Below are 21,754 nucleotides of genomic sequence, written 5' to 3' on the forward strand. Positions count from 1 at the left end.
GATGAAATCCTTGAATGCTTTGGCTAGGAAGGGACCCTAAAGATCATCTGGTTCCAAGCTGAGCAAGCTGCCAGCACAGCAGGTTGCTGCGGCCCCTGTCCAAGCTGGCCTTGGATGTTCCTTGGCATGGGGTATGCACAGCCTCTCTGCACTGGTCCCAGTGTCAGGGACAAGCACCCTGAGAGGAAAGAACTTCTTCCCATCATGGAATGGATTCCAGCTCTTGCAGTTGGATCCCATTCCCCCTTGTTCTGTCACTTCAGTTCCTGACAAAGAGTCCTCTCCCACTTCCCTGTAGGTCAGGGTGTTCCGGCATGGTCCCACACATGTGCTTGCAGCCAGGAGAGAGAGAGAAGCCAAGCTGGCAGAGAGAGGAAATGGGGAAAGTGACATGAGAGATGAGAGAAGAAGGAAAAAGTAGAGACATGCAAGGCATTGGGTCGTGTGATTTGTGGGATTCATGCCTTTTATTAGAGGCCAGGTTCTCTGGTGCACTCAATGACTGTGTGATTGCGGCGTGTCCACAGTGAGCCCGTGTGAGCGACCTGCACTGCCAGAGCCCGGAGCACACTTGCTTCAAGTGCTGATGAATGAGGCCAGAGACGGGTCTTTGTGTGGAACTCCAAACGCTGTGCATGGCCATGAAGAGGGTCCAGGGCCGGAGAGAAACTGAGGCTGGGGACTGAGGGTTTCATATGGGGGGTGGAGAAGGGGCAAAGCCAGGACCAGCAGGGGAGAAGAGAGGGAAGAACATTCTCTGGAGAGTAGCTATAAGGAAAAAATGGCAGTTGAAGTGGGTGATAGCAAGAAAAGCTGCAGATTGCAAGAGGCTGCAAGTGGCCATGGGTGAGAGCCTTGCATTCAGAGGGGTTTCTCTGTTTCACCTTGGTCCCCTTTGCCCTAAGGTATTACAGTTGCAATGAGAGGCCCCTGGGCCTCCACAAGTGCCCCCTTTTTGTTTTCAAGAATGAAGGCTTCTGCCATGGACTTTTGCAAGCGTTGAGCAAAACTGGATAGAATAAGCAACACAATGAATACAAGAAACAAAGTCCACAAAAGAGTCTTAAGTAAAGGTGAAAGCCAGCCTTTCATGCCCCAGGCTTTCAAAAGTCCAGTGAGCCAGTCGTTGTTGCCTTTTGTCTGGATCTTGTTGATTTGGTCTTTGAGCAGCTGGACGCTCTGGTATACTGAGTCCCTATGTGAGAAGAGGTTGACAAGCGTGGCCATGGGCAAGAAATTGTGGCTTGGCTGTGGAAGCAGCCAGCTGACGGCACGTGGCATAGTGAGGAGCTTTGCTGCTTGCGGCTGCCTGCTGCAGCGGCAACAAAGGACAGCATCCTTGGACTTTAGTTAATTTTGTAGTGGCTGGAGGCTTGGGTGGCCTGAAAGTAAAGAGATAGGGAGATTCCCATGTGAAACTTAAATTCTGGTCCCACTAAACTTTCTCTTCTGTAAGGCAAGAGTTTGAACTCAGCTTCTGAGAAGAATCAAATATAAATGCTACAATATAGTTTTTCCAAATGTTAAGTGATATATCCCGCTTAGTGGTGTCTGAGCTCTCTTGGTGTTGGTCTGTGTGGTCCACGCTGCTTAGGAGATCTTCTTCTGTCCTTCTTCTTCTTTTCCAGGCTGCTGCTCTCTCAGGCTTTCATTCTGTTCTTCTGATGGTGGCTCTGGTGTTTGCCTCGCCATTTGCAGAAGAGTTTTATGTTTCTGCTGGGATCCGTCTTGGGCCTGCTGCTGTAGAGACACAAGCATATCCTCTCCCCCAAGTAATGAATGATAAAGGGCCCATAATTTGTTTTGATTCAGGGTCTTTGTTCAACACAGGTGGCTTTTCTTTTAACTGGGCTGCAGTCACATGAAATGCAAAAGGCCTGATGACTGGGGGAGTTGGCTCCATAAATGAGGTGTCGAAAAAGTTGAGCACATCAAGGGCCTTGGCCAGTGTCTCAATGGGAGATAATATGTGGACTCCCTGTCTCTGTTGATCAAGGATCCTTTGGATGGACCAGTGGGCCCTCTGGACTATGGAGTGTCCTGTGGCAGAGTGTGGTATGGCTGTGACATGTTTTGTACCCCACTGGTCAGAAAATGGTTGGAATCAGTGGGAGGTATAAGAAGGACCATGATCAGTTTTCATTTCCTGTGGAGCTGGGAAGGTAGAAAAAGCTAAAATGTAACGTTTTATAGCATCTTTTCATTTCTCACCAGCATGGGCAGAGGCGAAAACCGCAGCGTTGTCGGTGTGGATTGAGACGGGGTTGTATTTTAGTCTCCCAAAAGGGGCTTGGTGTGTGATGTGTGATTGCCCGATCTGGAGAGTCTTTAGTCCTCTTGGATTGAGTGCAGCTGTGACAGAAGCAAAGGCATGTTGCTGACAATTTGGGCAGGTGTTTGCCATGGATCTTGCCTGATCTTGGGTAATTTTAAAGATGCTGAGCGGTGCAGGAATGTTTGGATGGTAGAAGTGGTGGCGGGTCCTAGCCTGGTCAAAAAGATTCCCTAGGGAGGTTTGGACAACCATTGCTGGGGCATCTGCTTTAGCATTGCCTACTATAAATGCAGGAAGGGTGGTATGAGATCTTGTGTGCGTGATATAGTGTGGGTGTTGTCTGTGGGACAAAAGAATAATGAAAGGGGAAATCAAATGCTCTAGTTGGGGTTAGAAATGTCTTTGAAAATGGAATTTTCGGCCTGCTGCACTAGGCCATAGACATCTGCCGAATCAGTGATCAAATGAATAGGTTCTCTGAAAGTGGAGAAGGTCCTAAGGACTGCAGTCAATTCAGCAATTTGGGCAGGACGAGGATCCCCTGGCTTGGCTTTTGTCTCTTGAGCAATGCGGAGCCAGGGCAGTGCAGAGCAGGGTGGGAAGCAGAGCCCGGAGCCTTTGGAGGCTGCAAGCCTTAAACATCAGCCCCTGCAGCAGCCCAGATGCAGGTGCCACAGTTGCCAAGGCTGCCATGGCCTTGAGAGCGGGAAGGTGGATTTTGCATCCCTGTGGCCTGATGGCGGCTCTGGAGCCAGGAGTGCCTGTGGCTGCAGCAGGAAGGGTGGCTGAAAGTTTCCTGCCTTGCTTTGGTGGCATGGCTGCAGGGATAACTGCAGTGAGAGCCCCCTCTGTGCTGGTGACAGCTCAGCTCTTGGGGACGCCGCTGTGCCCCAGCCCAGGAGCAGCAGCAGTGCCCAGCGGCAGCAGTGGTGTCAGTGGGACCCCCTGTGCACAGGGACCCCCAGCCGTGGGGTGGCGGTGGGAGCAGCCCCAGGGAGCTCCAGCCCCGGGATCCCGGAACAAGTGGAAATCCCAACTGTGCAAAGGCTGCCTGTGCTCAAAGGAATGGCAAAGAGAAGCCAGGTTTTAAAAAGAAGCAGTATTTATTTGCCAAAGATTGGCAAACTCTAGGATTTACAGAACACTTTTCATTACAACAATCCTTATAACAACAACAACGATCTACTGAACATATTTACATGGGATCCTATGGAGTAACAATCTTCAAAACATATTTACAGAGAACTACTAACATGTGAACATATTTACAGTAATCTTCTAACTTTTCCAACATATATACACCGTCGTCATATCTCCAGCCATCATCTCCATCTGTCCTGGAAGGAAGAAAGAAGCAAAGCTGGCCTCTGCTGCCAGCACTGGGCCCAGCTGGGCTGGGAGCCGGGCCCTAGGAGCTGGGACAGGGCTGGCAGGGCTGGTGTGGCCCCAGGCAAGTGCAGGGCAGGCCAGGGCTGGTGCTTGTGGCAGCACAATCCAGGCCCCCTGCGGGCAGCGTGTCCCTGAGCGGGGCCATCCAGCCCAGCCCCAGGCTGGCGTCAGGGCAGCCACTGTGTCTGTGGGCAGGGCATGGGGAGCATCTGCCTGTCTTACTTGTGGGGCTCCATCTTCATCCAAGGACCATGGGCTCCTCCTCATCGTTCTCGTCAACTTCCATCTCCTCAATGTTCTCCTCTTCGACTTCCATCTCCTCAATGTTATCCTCCATGTCGACTTCCATGTCCTCAAGTGGTTCTTCTATGTCTACCTCCATCCTTTCCTCCTCACCTAGCACCATGTCCACTTGCATCTCCTCCTCAGTGTCTCTGGCAGTCTGCAAGAGACAGCACAATCTGACAGTGGGGTTCCTGTCCCACAGCATCCATTCCCACATGGCTGCAGCCTGCTCAAGCAAGGTGGCCCCTCCCTGGAATGGCACTGTACCTCCACTGGAGCAGCAGTGCTCATCCTGCTGGGGTTGGTGCTTCAGAGGAGGCGTCAGGAAAATCCCAGGCGGCAGCAGCAAGAGAGCGCTGACGGGCAGAGCGCAGAGCGAGCGCCAACTGACCACTGGCAGCAGGCAGAGTGTCTGCTCTGCTGGTTTCCAGGTGCTGGACGTTCCACCTGGAACACTGTGGGAGCTGTGATGTCACAGAAGATTCAGGGCCACTCCACACTGGGAGATGGGCATGGTGGAATGATGAAATCCTTGAATGCTTTGGCTAGGAAGGGACCCTAAAGATCATCTGGTTCCAAGCTGAGCAAGCTGCCAGCACAGCAGGTTGCTGCGGCCCCTGTCCAAGCTGGCCTTGGATGTTCCTTGGCATGGGGTATGCACAGCCTCTCTGCACTGGTCCCAGTGTCAGGGACAAGCACCCTGAGAGGAAAGAACTTCTTCCCATCATGGAATGGATTCCAGCTCTTGCAGTTGGATCCCATTCCCCCTTGTTCTGTCACTTCAGTTCCTGACAAAGAGTCCTCTCCCACTTCCCTGTAGGTCAGGGTGTTCCGGCATGGTCCCACACATGTGCTTGCAGCCAGGAGAGAGAGAGAAGCCAAGCTGGCAGAGAGAGGAAATGGGGAAAGTGACATGAGAGATGAGAGAAGAAGGAAAAAGTAGAGACATGCAAGGCATTGGGTCGTGTGATTTGTGGGATTCATGCCTTTTATTAGAGGCCAGGTTCTCTGGTGCACTCAATGACTGTGTGATTGCGGCGTGTCCACAGTGAGCCCGTGTGAGCGACCTGCACTCCCAGAGGCCGGAGCACACTTGCTTCAAGTGCTGATGAACGAGGCCAGAGACGGGTCTTTGTGTGGAACTCCAAACGCTGTGCATGGCCATGAAGAGGGTCCAGGGCCGGAGAGAAACTGAGGCTGGGGACTGAGGGTTTCATATGGGGGGGGGAGAAGGGGCAAAGCCAGGACCAGCAGGGGAGAAGAGAGGGAAGAACATTCTCTGGAGAGTAGCTATAAGGAAAAAATGGCAGTTGAAGTGGGTGATAGCAAGAAAAGCTGCAGATTGCAAGAGGCTGCAAGTGGCCATGGGTGAGAGCCTTGCATTCAGAGGGGTTTCTCTGTTTCACCTTGGTCCCCTTTGCCCTAAGGTATTACAGTTGCAATGAGAGGCCCCTGGGCCTCCACAAGTGCCCCCTTTTTGTTTTCAAGAATGAAGGCTTCTGCCATGGACTTTTGCAAGCGTTGAGCAAAACTGGATAGAATAAGCAACACAATGAATACAAGAAACAAAGTCCACAAAAGAGTCTTAAGTAAAGGTGAAAGCCAGCCTTTCATGCCCCAGTCTTTCAAAAGTCCAGTGAGCCAGTCGTTGTTGCCTTTTGTCTGGATCTTGTTGATTTGGTCTTTGAGCAGCTGGACGCTCTGGTATACTGAGTCCCTATGTGAGAAGAGGTTGACAAGCGTGGCCATGGGCAAGAAATTGTGGCTTGGCTGTGGAAGCAGCCAGCTGAAGGCACGTGGCATAGTGAGGAGCTTTGCTGCTTGCGGCTGCCTGCTGCAGTGGCAACAAAGGACAGCATCCTTGGACTTTAGTTAATTTTGTAGTGGCTGGAGGCTTGGGTGGCCTGAAAGTAAAGAGATAGGGAGATTCCCATGTGAAACTTAAATTCTGGTCCCACTAAACTTTCTCTTCTGTAAGGCAAGAGTTTGAACTCAGCTTCTGAGAAGAATCAAATATAAATGCTACAATATAGTTTTTCCAAATGTTAAGTGATATATCCCGCTTAGTGGTGTCTGAGCTCTCTTGGTGTTGGTCTGTGTTTTCCACGCTGCTTAGGAGATCTTCTTCTGTCCTTCTTCTTCTTTTCCAGGCTGCTGCTCTCTCAGGCTTTCATTCTGTTCTTCTGATGGTGGCTCTGGTGTTTGCCTCGCCATTTGCAGAAGAGTTTTATGTTTCTGCTGGGATCCGTCTTGGGCCTGCTGCTGTAGAGACACAAGCATATCCTCTCCCCCAAGTAATGAATGATAAAGGGCCCATAATTTGTTTTGATTCAGGGTCTTTGTTCAACACAGGTGGCTTTTCTTTTAACTGGGCTGCAGTCACATGAAATGCAAAAGGCCTGATGACTGGGGGAGTTGGCTCCATAAATGAGGTGTCGAAAAAGTTGAGCACATCAAGGGCCTTGGCCAGTGTCTCAATGGGAGATAATATGTGGACTCCCTGTCTCTGTTGATCAAGGATCCTTTGGATGGACCAGTGGGCCCTCTGGACTGTGGAGTGTCCTGTGGCAGAGTGTGGTATGGCTGTGACATGTTTTGTACCCCACTGGTCAGAAAATGGTTGGAATCAGTGGGAGGTATAAGAAGGACCATGATCAGTTTTCATTTCCTGTGGAGCTGGGAAGGTAGAAAAAGCTAAAATGTAACGTTTTATAGCATCTTTTCATTTCTCACCAGCATGGGCAAAGGCGGAAACCGCAGCGTTGTCGGTGTGGATTGAGACGGGGTTGTATTTTAGTCTCCCAAAAGGGGCTTGGTGTGTGATGTGTGATTGCCCGATCTGGAGAGTCTTTAGTCCTCTTGGATTGAGTGCAGCTGTGACAGAAGCAAAGGCATGTTGCTGACAATTTGGGCAGGTGTTTGCCATGGATCTTGCCTGATCTTGGGTAATTTTAAAGATGCTGAGCGGTGCAGGAATGTTTGGATGGTAGAAGTGGTGGCGGGTCCTAGCCTGGTCAAAAAGATTCCCTAGGGAGGTTTGGACAACCATTGCTAGGGCATCTGCTTTAGCATTGCCTACTATAAATGCAGGAAGGGTGGTATGAGATCTTGTGTGCGTGATATAGTGTGGGTGTTGTCTGTGGGACAAAAGAATAATGAAAGGGGAAATCAAATGCTCTAGTTGGGGTTAGAAATGTCTTTGAAAATGGAATTTTCGGCCTGCTGCACTAGGCCATAGACATCTGCCGAATCAGTGATCAAATGAATAGGTTCTCTGAAAGTGGAGAAGGTCCTAAGGACTGCAGTCAATTCAGCAATTTGGGCAGGACGAGGATCCCCTGGCTTGGCTTTTGTCTCTTGAGCAATGCGGAGCCAGGGCAGTGCAGAGCAGGGTGGGAAGCAGAGCCCGGAGCCTTTGGAGGCTGCAAGCCTTAAACATCAGCCCCTGCAGCAGCCCAGATGCAGGTGCCACAGTTGCCAAGGCTGCCATGGCCTTGAGAGCGGGAAGGTGGATTTTGCATCCCTGTGGCCTGATGGCGGCTCTGGAGCCAGGAGTGCCTGTGGCTGCAGCAGGAAGGGTGGCTGAAAGTTTCCTGCCTTGCTTTGGTGGCATGGCTGCAGGGATAACTGCAGTGAGAGCCCCCTCTGTGCTGGTGGCAGCTCAGCTCTTGGGGACGCCGCTGTGCCCCAGCCCAGGAGCAGCAGCAGTGCCCAGCGGCAGCAGTGGTGTCAGTGGGACCCCCTGTGCACAGGGACCCCCAGCCGTGGGGTGGCCGTGGCAGCAGCCCCAGGGAGCTCCAGCCCCGGGATCCCGGAACAAGTGGAAATCCCAACTGTGCAAAGGCTGCCTGTGCTCAAAGGAATGGCAAAGAGAAGCCAGGTTTTAAAAAGAAGCCGTATTTATTTGCCAAAGATTGGCAAACTCTAGGATTTACAGAACACTTTTCATTACAACAATCCTTATAACAACAACAACGATCTACTGAACATATTTACATGGGATCCTATGGAGTAACAATCTTCAAAACATATTTACAGAGAACTACTAACATGTGAACATATTTACAGTAATCTTCTAACTTTTCCAACATATATACACCGTCGTCATATCTCCAGCCATCATCTCCATCTGTCCTGGAAGGAAGAAAGAAGCAAAGCTGGCCTCTGCTGCCAGCACTGGGCCCAGCTGGGCTGGGAGCCGGGCCCTAGGAGCTGGGACAGGGCTGGCAGGGCTGCTGTGGCCCCAGGCAAGTGCAGGGCAGGCCAGGGCTGGTGCTTGTGGCAGCACAATCCAGGCCCCCTGCGGGCAGCGTGTCCCTGAGCGGGGCCATCCAGCCCAGCCCCAGGCTGGCGTCAGGGCAGCCACTGTGTCTGTGGGCAGGGCATGGGGAGCATCTGCCTGTCTTACTTGTGGGGCTCCATCTTCATCCAAGGACCATGGGCTCCTCCTCATCGTTCTCGTCAACTTCCATCTCCTCAATGTTCTCCTCTTCGACTTCCATCTCCTCAATGTTATCCTCCATGTCGACTTCCATGTCCTCAAGTGGTTCTTCTATGTCTACCTCCATCCTTTCTTCCTCACCTAGCACCATGTCCACTTGCATCTCCTCCTCAGTGTCTCTGGCAGTCTGCAAGAGACAGCACAATCTGACAGTGGGGTTCCTGTCCCACAGCATCCATTCCCACATGGCTGCAGCCTGCTCAAGCAAGGTGGCCCCTCCCTGGAATGGCACTGTACCTCCACTAGAGCAGCAGTGCTCATCCTGCTAGGATTGGCGCTCCAGAGGAGGCGTCAGGAAAATCCCAGGCAGCAGCAGCAAGAGAGCGCTGACGGGCAGAGCGCAGAGCGAGCGCCAACTGACCACTGGCAGCAGGCAGAGTGTCTGCTCTGCTGGTTTCCAGGTGCTGGACGTTCCACCTGGAACACTGTGGGAGCTGTGATGTCACAGAAGATTCAGGGCCACTCCACACTGGGAGATGGGCATGGTGGAATGATGAAATCCTTGAATGCTTTGGCTAGGAAGGGACCCTAAAGATCATCTGGTTCCAAGCTGAGCAAGCTGCCAGCACAGCAGGTTGTCTCGGCCCCTGTCCAAGCTGGCCTTGGATGTTCCTTGGCATGGGGTATGCACAGCCTCTCTGCACTGGTCCCAGTGTCAGGGACAAGCACCCTGAGAGGAAAGAACTTCTTCCCATCATGGAATGGATTCCAGCTCTTGCAGTTGGATCCCATTCCCCCTTGTTCTGTCACTTCAGTTCCTGACAAAGAGTCCTCTCCCACTTCCCTGTAGGTCAGGGTGTTCCGGCATGGTCCCAGACATGTGCTTGCAGCCAGGAGAGAGAGAGAAGCCAAGCTGGCAGAGAGAGGAAATGGGGAAAGTGACATGAGAGATGAGAGAAGAAGGAAAAAGTAGAGACATGCAAGGCATTGGGTCGTGTGATTTGTGGGATTCATGCCTTTTATTAGAGGCCAGGTTCTCTGGTGCACTCAATGACTGTGTGATTGCGGCGTGTCCACAGTGAGCCCGTGTGAGCGACCTGCACTGCCAGAGCCCGGAGCACACTTGCTTCAAGTGCTGATGCATGAGGCCAGAGACGGGTCTTTGTGTGGAACTCCAAACGCTGTGCATGGCCATGAAGAGGGTCCAGGGCCGGAGAGAAAATGAGGCTGGGGACTGAGGGTTTCATATGGGGGGTGGAGAAGGGGCAAAGCCAGGACCAGCAGGGGAGAAGAGAGGGAAGAACATTCTCTGGAGAGTAGCTATAAGGAAAAAATGGCAGTTGAAGTGGGTGATAGCAAGAAAAGCTGCAGATTGCAAGAGGCTGCAAGTGGCCATGGGTGAGAGCCTTGCATTCAGAGGGGTTTCTCTGTTTCACCTTGGTCCCCTTTGCCCTAAGGTATTACAGTTGCAATGAGAGGCCCCTGGGCCTCCACAAGTGCCCCCTTTTTGTTTTCAAGAATGAAGGCTTCTGCCATGGACTTTTGCAAGCGTTGAGCAAAACTGGATAGAATAAGCAACACAATGAATACAAGAAACAAAGTCCACAAAACAGTCTTAAGTAAAGGTGAAAGCCAGCCTTTCATGCCCCAGGCTTTCAAAAGTCCAGTGAGCCAGTCGTTGTTGCCTTTTGTCTGGATCTTGTTGATTTGGTCTTTGAGCAGCTGGACGCTCAGGTATACTGAGTCCCTATGTGAGAAGAGGTTGACAAGCGTGGCCATGGGCAAGAAATTGTGGCTTGGCTGTGGAAGCAGCCAGCTGACGGCACGTGGCATAGTGAGGAGCTTTGCTGCTTGTGGCTGCCTGCTGCAGCGGCAACAAAGGACAGCATCCTTTGACTTTAGTTAATTTTGTAGTGGCTGGAGGCTTGGGTGGCCTGAAAGTAAAGAGATAGGGAGATTCCCATGTGAAACTTAAATTCTGGTCCCACTAAACTTTCTCTTCTGTAAGGCAAGAGTTTGAACTCAGCTTCTGAGAAGAATCAAATATAAATGCTACAATATAGTTTTTCCAAATGTTAAGTGATATATCCCGCTTAGTGGTGTCTGAGCTCTCTTGGTGTTGGTCTGTGTGGTCCACGCTGCTTAGGAGATCTTCTTCTGTCCATCTTCTTCTTTTCCAGGCTGCTGCTCTCTCAGGCTTTCATTCTGTTCTTCTGATGGTGGCTCTGGTGTTTGCCTCGCCATTTGCAGAAGAGTTTTATGTTTCTGCTAGGATCCGTCTTGGGCCTGCTGCTGTAGAGACACAAGCATATCCTCTCCCCCAAGTAATGAATGATAAAGGGCCCATAATTTGTTTTGATTCAGGGTCTTTGTTCAACACAGGTGGCTTTTCTTTTAACTGGGCTGCAGTCACATGAAATGCAAAAGGCCTGATGACTGGGGGAGTTGGCTCCATAAATGAGGTGTCGAAAAAGTTGAGCACATCAAGGGCCTTGGCCAGTGTCTCAATGGGAGATAATATGTGGACTCCCTGTCTCTGTTGATCAAGGATCCTTTGGATGGGCCAGTGGGCCCTCTGGACTATGGAGTGTCCTGTGGCAGAGTGTGGTATGGCTGTGACATGTTTTGTACCCCACTGGTCAGAAAATGGTTGGAATCAGTGGGAGGTATAAGAAGGACCATGATCAGTTTTCCTTTCCTGTGGAGCTGGGAAGGTAGAAAAAGCTAAAATGTAACGTTTTATAGCATCTTTTCATTTCACACCAGCATGGGCAAAGGCGGAAACCGCAGCGTTGTCGGTGTGGATTGAGACGGGGTTGTATTTTAGTCTCCCAAAAGGGGCTTGGTGTGTGATGTGTGATTGCCCGATCTGGAGAGTCTTTAGTCCTCTTGGATTGAGTGCAGCTGTGACAGAAGCAAAGGCATGTTGCTGACAATTTGGGCAGGTGTTTGCCATGGATCTTGCCTGATCTTGGGTAATTTTAAAGATGCTGAGCGGTGCAGGAATGTTTGGATGGTAGAAGTGGTGGCGGGTCCTAGCCTGGTCAAAAAGATTCCCTAGGGAGGTTTGGACAACCATTGCTGGGGCATCTGCTTTAGCATTGCCTACTATAAATGCAGGAAGGGTGGTATGAGATCTTGTGTGCGTGATATAGTGTGGGTGTTGTCTGTGTGACAAAAGAATAATGAAAGGGGAAATCAAATGCTCTAGTTGGGGTTAGAAATGTCTTTGAAAATGGAATTTTCGGCCTGCTGCACTAGGCCATAGACATCTGCCGAATCAGTGATCAAAAGAATAGGTTCTCTGAAAGTGGAGAAGGTCCTAAGGACTGCAGTCAATTCAGCAATTTGGGCAGGATGAGGATCCCCCGGCTTGGCTTTTGTCTCTTGAGCAATGCGGAGCCAGGGCAGTGCAGAGCAGGGTGGGAAGCAGAGCCCGGAGCCTTTGGAGGCTGCAAGCCTTAAACATCAGCCCCTGCAGCAGCCCAGATGCAGGTGCCACAGTTGCCAAGGCTGTCATGGCCTTGAGAGCAGGAAGGTGGATTTTGCATCCCTGTGGCCTGATGGCGGCTCTGGAGCCAGGAGTGCCTGTGGCTGCAGCAGGAAGGGTGGCTGAAAGTTTCCTGCCTTGCTTTGGTGGCATGGCTGCAGGGGCCAGTGCAGTGAGAGCCCCCTCTGTGCTGGTGACAGCTCAGCTCTTGGGGACGCCGCTGTGCCCCAGCCCAGGAGCAGCAGCAGTGCCCAGCGGCAGCAGTGGTGTCAGTGGGACCCCCTGTGCACAGGGACCCCCAGCCGTGGGGTGGCCGTGGCAGCAGCCCCAGGGAGCTCCAGCCCCGGGATCCCGGAACAAGTGGAAATCCCAACTGTGCAAAGGCTGCCTGTGCTCAAAGGAATGGCAAAGAGAAGCCAGGTTTTAAAAAGAAGCCGTATTTATTTGCCAAAGATTGGCAAACTCTAGGATTTACAGAACACTTTTCATTACAACAATCCTTATAACAACAACAACGATCTACTGAACATATTTACATGGGATCCTATGGAGTAACAATCTTCAAAACATATTTACAGAGAACTACTAACATGTGAACATATTTACAGTAATCTTCTAACTTTTCCAACATATATACACCGCCGTCATATCTCCAGCCATCATCTCCATCTGTCCTGGAAGGAAGAAAGAAGCAAAGCTGGCCTCTGCTGCCAGCACTGGGCCCAGCTGGGCTGGGAGCCGGGCCCTAGGAGCTGGGACAGGGCTGGCAGGGCTGGTGTGGCCCCAGGCAAGTGCAGGGCAGGCCAGGGCTGGTGCTTGTGGCAGCACAATCCAGGCCCCCTGCGGGCAGCGTGTCCCTGAGCGGGGCCATCCAGCCCAGCCCCAGGCTGGCGTCTGGGCAGCCACTGTGTCTGTGGGCAGGGCATGGGGAGCATCTGCCTGTCTTACTTGTGGGGCTCCATCTTCATCCAAGGACCATGGGCTCCTCCTCATCGTTCTCGTCAACTTCCATCTCCTCAATGTTCTCCTCTTCGACTTCCATCTCCTCAATGTTATCCTCCATGTCGACTTCCATGTCCTCAAGTGGTTCTTCTATGTCTACCTCCATCCTTTCTTCCTCACCTAGCACCATGTCCACTTGCATCTCCTCCTCAGTGTCTCTGGCAGTCTGCAAGAGACAGCACAATCTGACAGTGGGGTTCCTGTCCCACAGCATCCATTCCCACATGGCTGCAGCCTGCTCAAGCAAGGTGGCCCCTCCCTGGAATGGCACTGTACCTCCACTAGAGCAGCAGTGCTCATCCTGCTAGGATTGGCGCTCCAGAGGAGGCGTCAGGAAAATCCCAGGCAGCAGCAGCAAGAGAGCGCTGACGGGCAGAGCGCAGAGCGAGCGCCAACTGACCACTGGCAGCAGGCAGAGTGTCTGCTCTGCTGGTTTCCAGGTGCTGGACGTTCCACCTGGAACACTGTGGGAGCTGTGATGTCACAGAAGATTCAGGGCCACTCCACACTGGGAGATGGGCATGGTGGAATGATGAAATCCTTGAATGCTTTGGCTAGGAAGGGACCCTAAAGATCATCTGGTTCCAAGCTGAGCAAGCTGCCAGCACAGCAGGTTGTCTCGGCCCCTGTCCAAGCTGGCCTTGGATGTTCCTTGGCATGGGGTATGCACAGCCTCTCTGCACTGGTCCCAGTGTCAGGGACAAGCACCCTGAGAGGAAAGAACTTCTTCCCATCATGGAATGGATTCCAGCTCTTGCAGTTGGATCCCATTCCCCCTTGTTCTGTCACTTCAGTTCCTGACAAAGAGTCCTCTCCCACTTCCCTGTAGGTCAGGGTGTTCCGGCATGGTCCCAGACATGTGCTTGCAGCCAGGAGAGAGAGAGAAGCCAAGCTGGCAGAGAGAGGAAATGGGGAAAGTGACATGAGAGATGAGAGAAGAAGGAAAAAGTAGAGACATGCAAGGCATTGGGTCGTGTGATTTGTGGGATTCATGCCTTTTATTAGAGGCCAGGTTCTCTGGTGCACTCAATGACTGTGTGATTGCGGCGTGTCCACAGTGAGCCCGTGTGAGCGACCTGCACTGCCAGAGCCCGGAGCACACTTGCTTCAAGTGCTGATGCATGAGGCCAGAGACGGGTCTTTGTGTGGAACTCCAAACGCTGTGCATGGCCATGAAGAGGGTCCAGGGCCGGAGAGAAAATGAGGCTGGGGACTGAGGGTTTCATATGGGGGGTGGAGAAGGGGCAAAGCCAGGACCAGCAGGGGAGAAGAGAGGGAAGAACATTCTCTGGAGAGTAGCTATAAGGAAAAAATGGCAGTTGAAGTGGGTGATAGCAAGAAAAGCTGCAGATTGCAAGAGGCTGCAAGTGGCCATGGGTGAGAGCCTTGCATTCAGAGGGGTTTCTCTGTTTCACCTTGGTCCCCTTTGCCCTAAGGTATTACAGTTGCAATGAGAGGCCCCTGGGCCTCCACAAGTGCCCCCTTTTTGTTTTCAAGAATGAAGGCTTCTGCCATGGACTTTTGCAAGTGTTGAGCAAAACTGGATAGAATAAGCAACACAATGAATACAAGAAACAAAGTCCACAAAACAGTCTTAAGTAAAGGTGAAAGCCAGCCTTTCATGCCCCAGGCTTTCAAAAGTCCAGTGAGCCAGTCGTTGTTGCCTTTTGTCTGGATCTTGTTGATTTGGTCTTTGAGCAGCTGGACGCTCAGGTATACTGAGTCCCTATGTGAGAAGAGGTTGACAAGCGTGGCCATGGGCAAGAAATTGTGGCTTGGCTGTGGAAGCAGCCAGCTGACGGCACGTGGCATAGTGAGGAACTTTGCTGCTTGTGGCTGCCTGCTGCAGCGGCAACAAAGGACAGCATCCTTTGACTTTAGTTAATTTTGTAGTGGCTGGAGGCTTGGGTGGCCTGAAAGTAAAGAGATAGGGAGATTCCCATGTGAAACTTAAATTCTGGTCCCACTAAACTTTCTCTTCTGTAAGGCAAGAGTTTGAACTCAGCTTCTGAGAAGAATCAAATATAAATGCTACAATATAGTTTTTCCAAATGTTAAGTGATATATCCCGCTTAGTGGTGTCTGAGCTCTCTTGGTGTTGGTCTGTGTGGTCCACGCTGCTTAGGAGATCTTCTTCTGTCCTTCTTCTTCTTTTCCAGGCTGCTGCTCTCTCAGGCTTTCATTCTGTTCTTCTGATGGTGGCTCTGGTGTTTGCCTCGCCATTTGCAGAAGAGTTTTATGTTTCTGCTGGGATCTGTCTTGGGCCTGCTGCTGTAGAGACACAAGCATATCCTCTCCCCCAAGCAATGAATGATAAAGGGCCCATAATTTGTTTTGATTCAGGGTCTTTGTTCAACACAGGTGGCTTTTCTTTTAACTGGGCTGCAGTCACATGAAATGCAAAAGGCCTGATGACTGGGGGAGTTGGCTCCATAAATGAGGTGTCGAAAAAGTTGAGCACATCAAGGGCCTTGGCCAGTGTCTCAATGGGAGATAATATGTGGACTCCCTGTCTCTGTTGATCAAGGATCCTTTGGATGGACCAGTGGGCCCTCTGGACTGTGGAGTGTCCTGTGGCAGAGTGTGGTATGGCTGTGACATGTTTTGTACCCCACTGGTCAGAAAATGGTTGGAATCAGTGGGAGGTATAAGAAGGACCATGATCAGTTTTCCTTTCCTGTGGAGCTGGGAAGGTAGAAAAAGCTAAAATGTAACGTTTTATAGCATCTTTTCATTTCACACCAGCATGGGCAAAGGCGGAAACCGCAGCGTTGTCGGTGTGGATTGAGACGGGGTTGTATTTTAGTCTCCCAAAAGGGGCTTGGTGTGTGATGTGTGATTGCCCGATCTGGAGAGTCTTTAGTCCTCTTGGATTGAGTGCAGCTGTGACAGAAGCAAAGGCATGTTGCTGACAATTTGGGCAGGTGTTTGCCATGGATCTTGCCTGATCTTGGGTAATTTTAAAGATGCTGAGCGGTGCAGGAATGTTTGGATGGTAGAAGTGGTGGCGGGTCCTAGCCTGGTCAAAAAGATTCCCTAGGGAGGTTTGGACAACCATTGCTGGGGCATCTGCTCTAGCATTGCCTACTATAAATGCAGGAAGGGTAGTATGAGATCTTGTGTGCGTGATATAGTGTGGGTGTTGTCTGTGTGACAAAAGAATAATGAAAGGGGAAATCAAATGCTCTAGTTGGGGTTAGAAATGTCTTTGAAAATGGAATTTTCGGCCTGCTGCACTAGGCCATAGACATCTGCCGAATCAGTGATCAAAAGAATAGGTTCTCTGAAAGTGGAGAAGGTCCTAAGGACTGCAGTCAATTCAGCAATTTGGGCAGGACGAGGATCCCCTGGCTTGGCTTTTGTCTCTTGAGCAATGCGGAGCCAGGGCAGTGCAGAGCAGGGTGGGAAGCAGAGCCCGGAGCCTTTGGAGGCTGCAAGCCTTAAACATCAGCCCCTGCAGCAGCCCAGATGCAGGTGCCACAGTTGCCAAGGCTGCCATGGCCTTGAGAGCGGGAAGGTGGATTTTGCATCCCTGTGGCCTGATGGCGGCTCTGGAGCCAGGAGTGCCTGTGGCTGCAGCAGGAAGGGTGGCTGAAAGTTTCCTGCCTTGCTTTGGTGGCATGGCTGCAGGGATAACTGCAGTGAGAGCCCCCTCTGTGCTGGTGACAGCTCAGCTCTTGGGGACGCCGCTGTGCCCCAGCCCAGGAGCAGCAGCAGTGCCCAGCGGCAGCAGTGGTGTCAGTGGGACCCCCTGTGCACAGGGACCCCCAGCCGTGGGGTGGCCGTGGCAGCAGCCCCAGGGAGCTCCAGCCTCGGGATCCTGGAACAAGTGGAAATCCCAAGTGTGAAAAGGCTGCCTGTGCTCAAAGGAATGGCAAAGAGAAGCGAGGTTTTAAAAAGAAGGCGTATTTATTTGCCAAAGATTGGCAAACTCTAGGATTTACAGAACACTTTTCATTACAACAATCCTTATAACAACAACAACGATCTACTGAACATATTTACATGGGATCCTATGGAGTAACAATCTTCAAAACATATTTACAGAGAACTACTAACATGTGAACATATTTACAGTAATCTTCTAACTTTTCCAACATATATACACCGTCGTCATATCTCCAGCCATCATCTCCATCTGTCCTGGAAGGAAGAAAGAAGCAAAGCTGGCCTCTGCTGCCAGCACTGGGCCCAGCTGGGCTGGGAGCCGGGCCCTAGGAGCTGGGACAGGGCTGGCAGGGCTGCTGTGGCCCCAGGCAAGTGCAGGGCAGGCCAGGGCTGGTGCTTGTGGCAGCACAATCCAGGCCCCCTGCGGGCAGCGTGTCCCTGAGCGGGGCCATCCAGCCCAGCCCCAGGCTGGCGTCAGGGCAGCCACTGTGTCTGTGGGCAGGGCATGGGGAGCATCTGCCTGTCTTACTTGTGGGGCTCCATCTTCATCCAAGGACCATGGGCTCCTCCTCATCGTTCTCGTCAACTTCCATCTCCTCAATGTTCTCCTCTTCGACTTCCATCTCCTCAATGTTATCCTCCATGTCGACTTCCATGTCCTCAAGTGGTTCTTCTATGTCTACCTCCATCCTTTCTTCCTCACCTAGCACCATGTCCACTTGCATCTCCTCCTCAGTGTCTCTGGCAGTCTGCAAGAGACAGCACAATCTGACAGTGGGGTTCCTGTCCCACAGCATCCATTCCCACATGGCTGCAGCCTGCTCAAGCAAGGTGGCCCCTCCCTGGAATGGCACTGTACCTCCACTGGAGCAGCAGTGCTCATCCTGCTGGGATTGGCGCTCCAGAGGAGGCGTCAGGAAAATCCCAGGCGGCAGCAGCAAGAGAGCGCTGACGGGCAGAGCGCAGAGCGAGCGCCAACTGACCACTGGCAGCAGGCAGAGTGTCTGCTCTGCTGGTTTCCAGGTGCTGGACGTTCCACCTGGAACACTGTGGGAGCTGTGATGTCACAGAAGATTCAGGGCCACTCCACACTGGGAGATGGGCATGGTGGAATGATGAAATCCTTGAATGCTTTGGCTAGGAAGGGACCCTAAAGATCATCTGGTTCCAAGCTGAGCAAGCTGCCAGCACAGCAGGTTGCTGCGGCCCCTGTCCAAGCTGGCCTTGGATGTTCCTTGGCATGGGGTATGCACAGCCTCTCTGCACTGGTCCCAGTGTCAGGGACAAGCACCCTGAGAGGAAAGAACTTCTTCCCATCATGGAATGGATTCCAGCTCTTGCAGTTGGATCCCATTCCCCCTTGTTCTGTCACTTCAGTTCCTGACAAAGAGTCCTCTCCCACTTCCCTGTAGGTCAGGGTATTCCGGCATGGTCCCAGACATGTGCTTGCAGCCAGGAGAGAGAGAGAAGCCAAGCTGGCAGAGAGAGGAAATGGGGAAAGTGACATGAGAGATGAGAGAAGAAGGAAAATGTAGAGACATGCAAGGCATTGGGTCGTGTGATTTGTGGGATTCATGCCTTTTATTAGAGGCCAGGTTCTCTGGTGCACTCAATGACTGTGTGATTGCGGCGTGTCCACAGTGAGCCCGTGTGAGCGACCTGCACTGCCAGAGCCCGGAGCACACTTGCTTCAAGTGCTGATGCATGAGGCCAGAGACGGGTCTTTGTGTGGAACTCCAAACGCTGTGCATGGCCATGAAGAGGGTCCAGGGACGGAGAGAAAATGAGGCTGGAGACTGAGGGTTTCATATGGGGGGTGGAGAAGGGGCAAAGCCAGGACCAGCAGGGGAGAAGAGAGGGAAGAACATTCTCTGGAGAGTAGCTATAAGGAAAAAATGGCAGTTGAAGTGGGTGATAGCAAGAAAAGCTGCAGATTGCAAGAGGCTGCAAGTGGCCATGGGTGAGAGCCTTGCATTCAGAGGGGTTTCTCTGTTTCACCTTGGTCCCCTTTGCCCTAAGGTATTACAGTTGCAATGAGAGGCCCCTGGGCCTCCACAAGTGCCCCCTTTTTGTTTTCAAGAATGAAGGCTTCTGCCATGGACTTTTGCAAGCGTTGAGCAAAACTGGATAGAATAAGCAACACAATGAATACAAGAAACAAAGTCCACAAAACAGTCTTAAGTAAAGGTGAAAGCCAGCCTTTCATGCCCCAGGCTTTCAAAAGTCCAGTGAGCCAGTCGTTGTTGCCTTTTGTCTGGATCTTGTTGATTTGGTCTTTGAGCAGCTGGACGCTCTGGTATACTGAGTCCCTATGTGAGAAGAGGTTGACAAGCGTGGCCATGGGCAAGAAATTGTGGCTTGGCTGTGGAAGCAGCCAGCTGACGGCACGTGGCATAGTGAGGAGCTTTGCTGCTTGCGGCTGCCTGCTGCAGCGGCAACAAAGGACAGCATCCTTTGACTTTAGTTAATTTTGTAGTGGCTGGAGGCTTGGGTGGCCTGAAAGTAAAGAGATAGGGAGATTCCCATGTGAAACTTAAATTCTGGTCCCACTAAACTTTCTCTTCTGTAAGGCAAGAGTTTGAACTCAGCTTCTGAGAAGAATCAAATATAAATGCTACAATATAGTTTTTCCAAATGTTAAGTGATATATCCCGCTTAGTGGTGTCTGAGCTCTCTTGGTGTTGGTCTGTGTGGTCCACGCTGCTTAGGAGATCTTCTTCTGTCCTTCTTCTTCTTTTCCAGGCTGCTGCTCTCTCAGGCTTTCATTCTGTTCTTCTGATGGTGGCTCTGGTGTTTGCCTCGCCATTTGCAGAAGAGTTTTATGTTTCTGCTGGGATCTGTCTTGGGCCTGCTGCTGTAGAGACACAAGCATATCCTCTCCCCCAAGCAATGAATGATAAAGGGCCCATAATTTGTTTTGATTCAGGGTCTTTGTTCAACACAGGTGGCTTTTCTTTTAACTGGGCTGCAGTCACATGAAATGCAAAAGGCCTGATGACTGGGGGAGTTGGCTCCATAAATGAGGTGTCGAAAAAGTTGAGCACATCAAGGGCCTTGGCCAGTGTCTCAATGGGAGATAATATGTGGACTCCCTGTCTCTGTTGATCAAGGATCCTTTGGATGGACCAGTGGGCCCTCTGGACTGTGGAGTGTCCTGTGGCAGAGTGTGGTATGGCTGTGACATGTTTTGTACCCCACTGGTCAGAAAATGGTTGGAATCAGTGGGAGGTATAAGAAGGACCATGATCAGTTTTCCTTTCCTGTGGAGCTGGGAAGGTAGAAAAAGCTAAAATGTAACGTTTTATAGCATCTTTTCATTTCACACCAGCATGGGCAAAGGCGGAAACCGCAGCGTTGTCGGTGTGGATTGAGACGGGGTTGTATTTTAGTCTCCCAAAAGGGGCTTGGTGTGTGATGTGTGATTGCCCGATCTGGAGAGTCTTTAGTCCTCTTGGATTGAGTGCAGCTGTGACAGAAGCAAAGGCATGTTGCTGACAATTTGGGCAGGTGTTTGCCATGGATCTTGCCTGATCTTGGGTAATTTTAAAGATGCTGAGCGGTGCAGGAATGTTTGGATGGTAGAAGTGGTGGCGGGTCCTAGCCTGGTCAAAAAGATTCCCTAGGGAGGTTTGGACAACCATTGCTGGGGCATCTGCTTTAGCATTGCCTACTATAAATGCAGGAAGGGTGGTATGAGATCTTGTGTGCGTGATATAGTGTGGGTGTTGTCTGTGGGACAAAAGAATAATGAAAGGGGAAATCAAATGCTCTAGTTGGGGTTAGAAATGTCTTTGAAAATGGAATTTTCGGCCTGCTGCACTAGGCCATAGACATCTGCCGAATCAGTGATCAAATGAATAGGTTCTCTGAAAGTGGAGAAGGTCCTAAGGACTGCAGTCAATTCAGCAATTTGGGCAGGACGAGGATCCCCTGGCATGGCTTTTGTCTCTTGAGCAATGCGGAGCCAGGGCAGTGCAGAGCAGGGTGGGAAGCAGAGCCCGGAGCCTTTGGAGGCTGCAAGCCTTAAACATCAGGCCCTGCAGCAGCCCAGATGCAGGTGCCACAGTTGCCAAGGCTGCCATGGCCTTGAGAGCGGGAAGGTGGATTTTGCATCCCTGTGGCCTGATGGCGGCTCTGGAGCCAGGAGTGCCTGTGGCTGCAGCAGGAAGGGTGGCTGAAAGTTTCCTGCCTTGCTTTGGTGGCATGGCTGCAGGGATAACTGCAGTGAGAGCCCCCTCTGTGCTGGTGGCAGCTCAGCTCTTGGGGACGCCGCTGTGCCCCAGCCCAGGAGCAGCAGCAGTGCCCAGCGGCAGCAGTGGTGTCAGTGGGACCCCCTGTGCACAGGGACCCCCAGCCGTGGGGTGGCCGTGGCAGCAGCCCCAGGGAGCTCCAGCCCCGGGATCCCGGAACAAGTGGAAATCCCAACTGTGCAAAGGCTGCCTGTGCTCAAAGGAATGGCAAAGAGAAGCCAGGTTTTAAAAAGAAGCCGTATTTATTTGCCAAAGATTGGCAAACTCTAGGATTTACAGAACACTTTTCATTACAACAATCCTTATAACAACAACAACGATCTACTGAACATATTTACATGGGATCCTATGGAGTAACAATCTTCAAAACATATTTACAGAGAACTACTAACATGTGAACATATTTACAGTAATCTTCTAACTTTTCCAACATATATACACCGTCGTCATATCTCCAGCCATCATCTCCATCTGTCCTGGAAGGAAGAAAGAAGCAAAGCTGGCCTCTGCTGCCAGCACTGGGCCCAGCTGGGCTGGGAGCCGGGCCCTAGGAGCTGGGACAGGGCTGGCAGGGCTGGTGTGGCCCCAGGCAAGTGCAGGGCAGGCCAGGGCTGGTGCTTGTGGCAGCACAGTCCAGGCCTCCTGCGGGCAGCGTGTCCCTGAGCGGGGCCATCCAGCCCAGCCCCAGGCTGGCGTCAGGGCAGCCACTGTGTCTGTGGGCAGGGCATGGGGAG

The sequence above is a fragment of the Passer domesticus genome, chromosome 13, assembly GCF_036417665.1.
Source record: "Passer domesticus isolate bPasDom1 chromosome 13, bPasDom1.hap1, whole genome shotgun sequence".
Lineage (NCBI taxonomy): Eukaryota > Metazoa > Chordata > Aves > Passeriformes > Passeridae > Passer > Passer domesticus.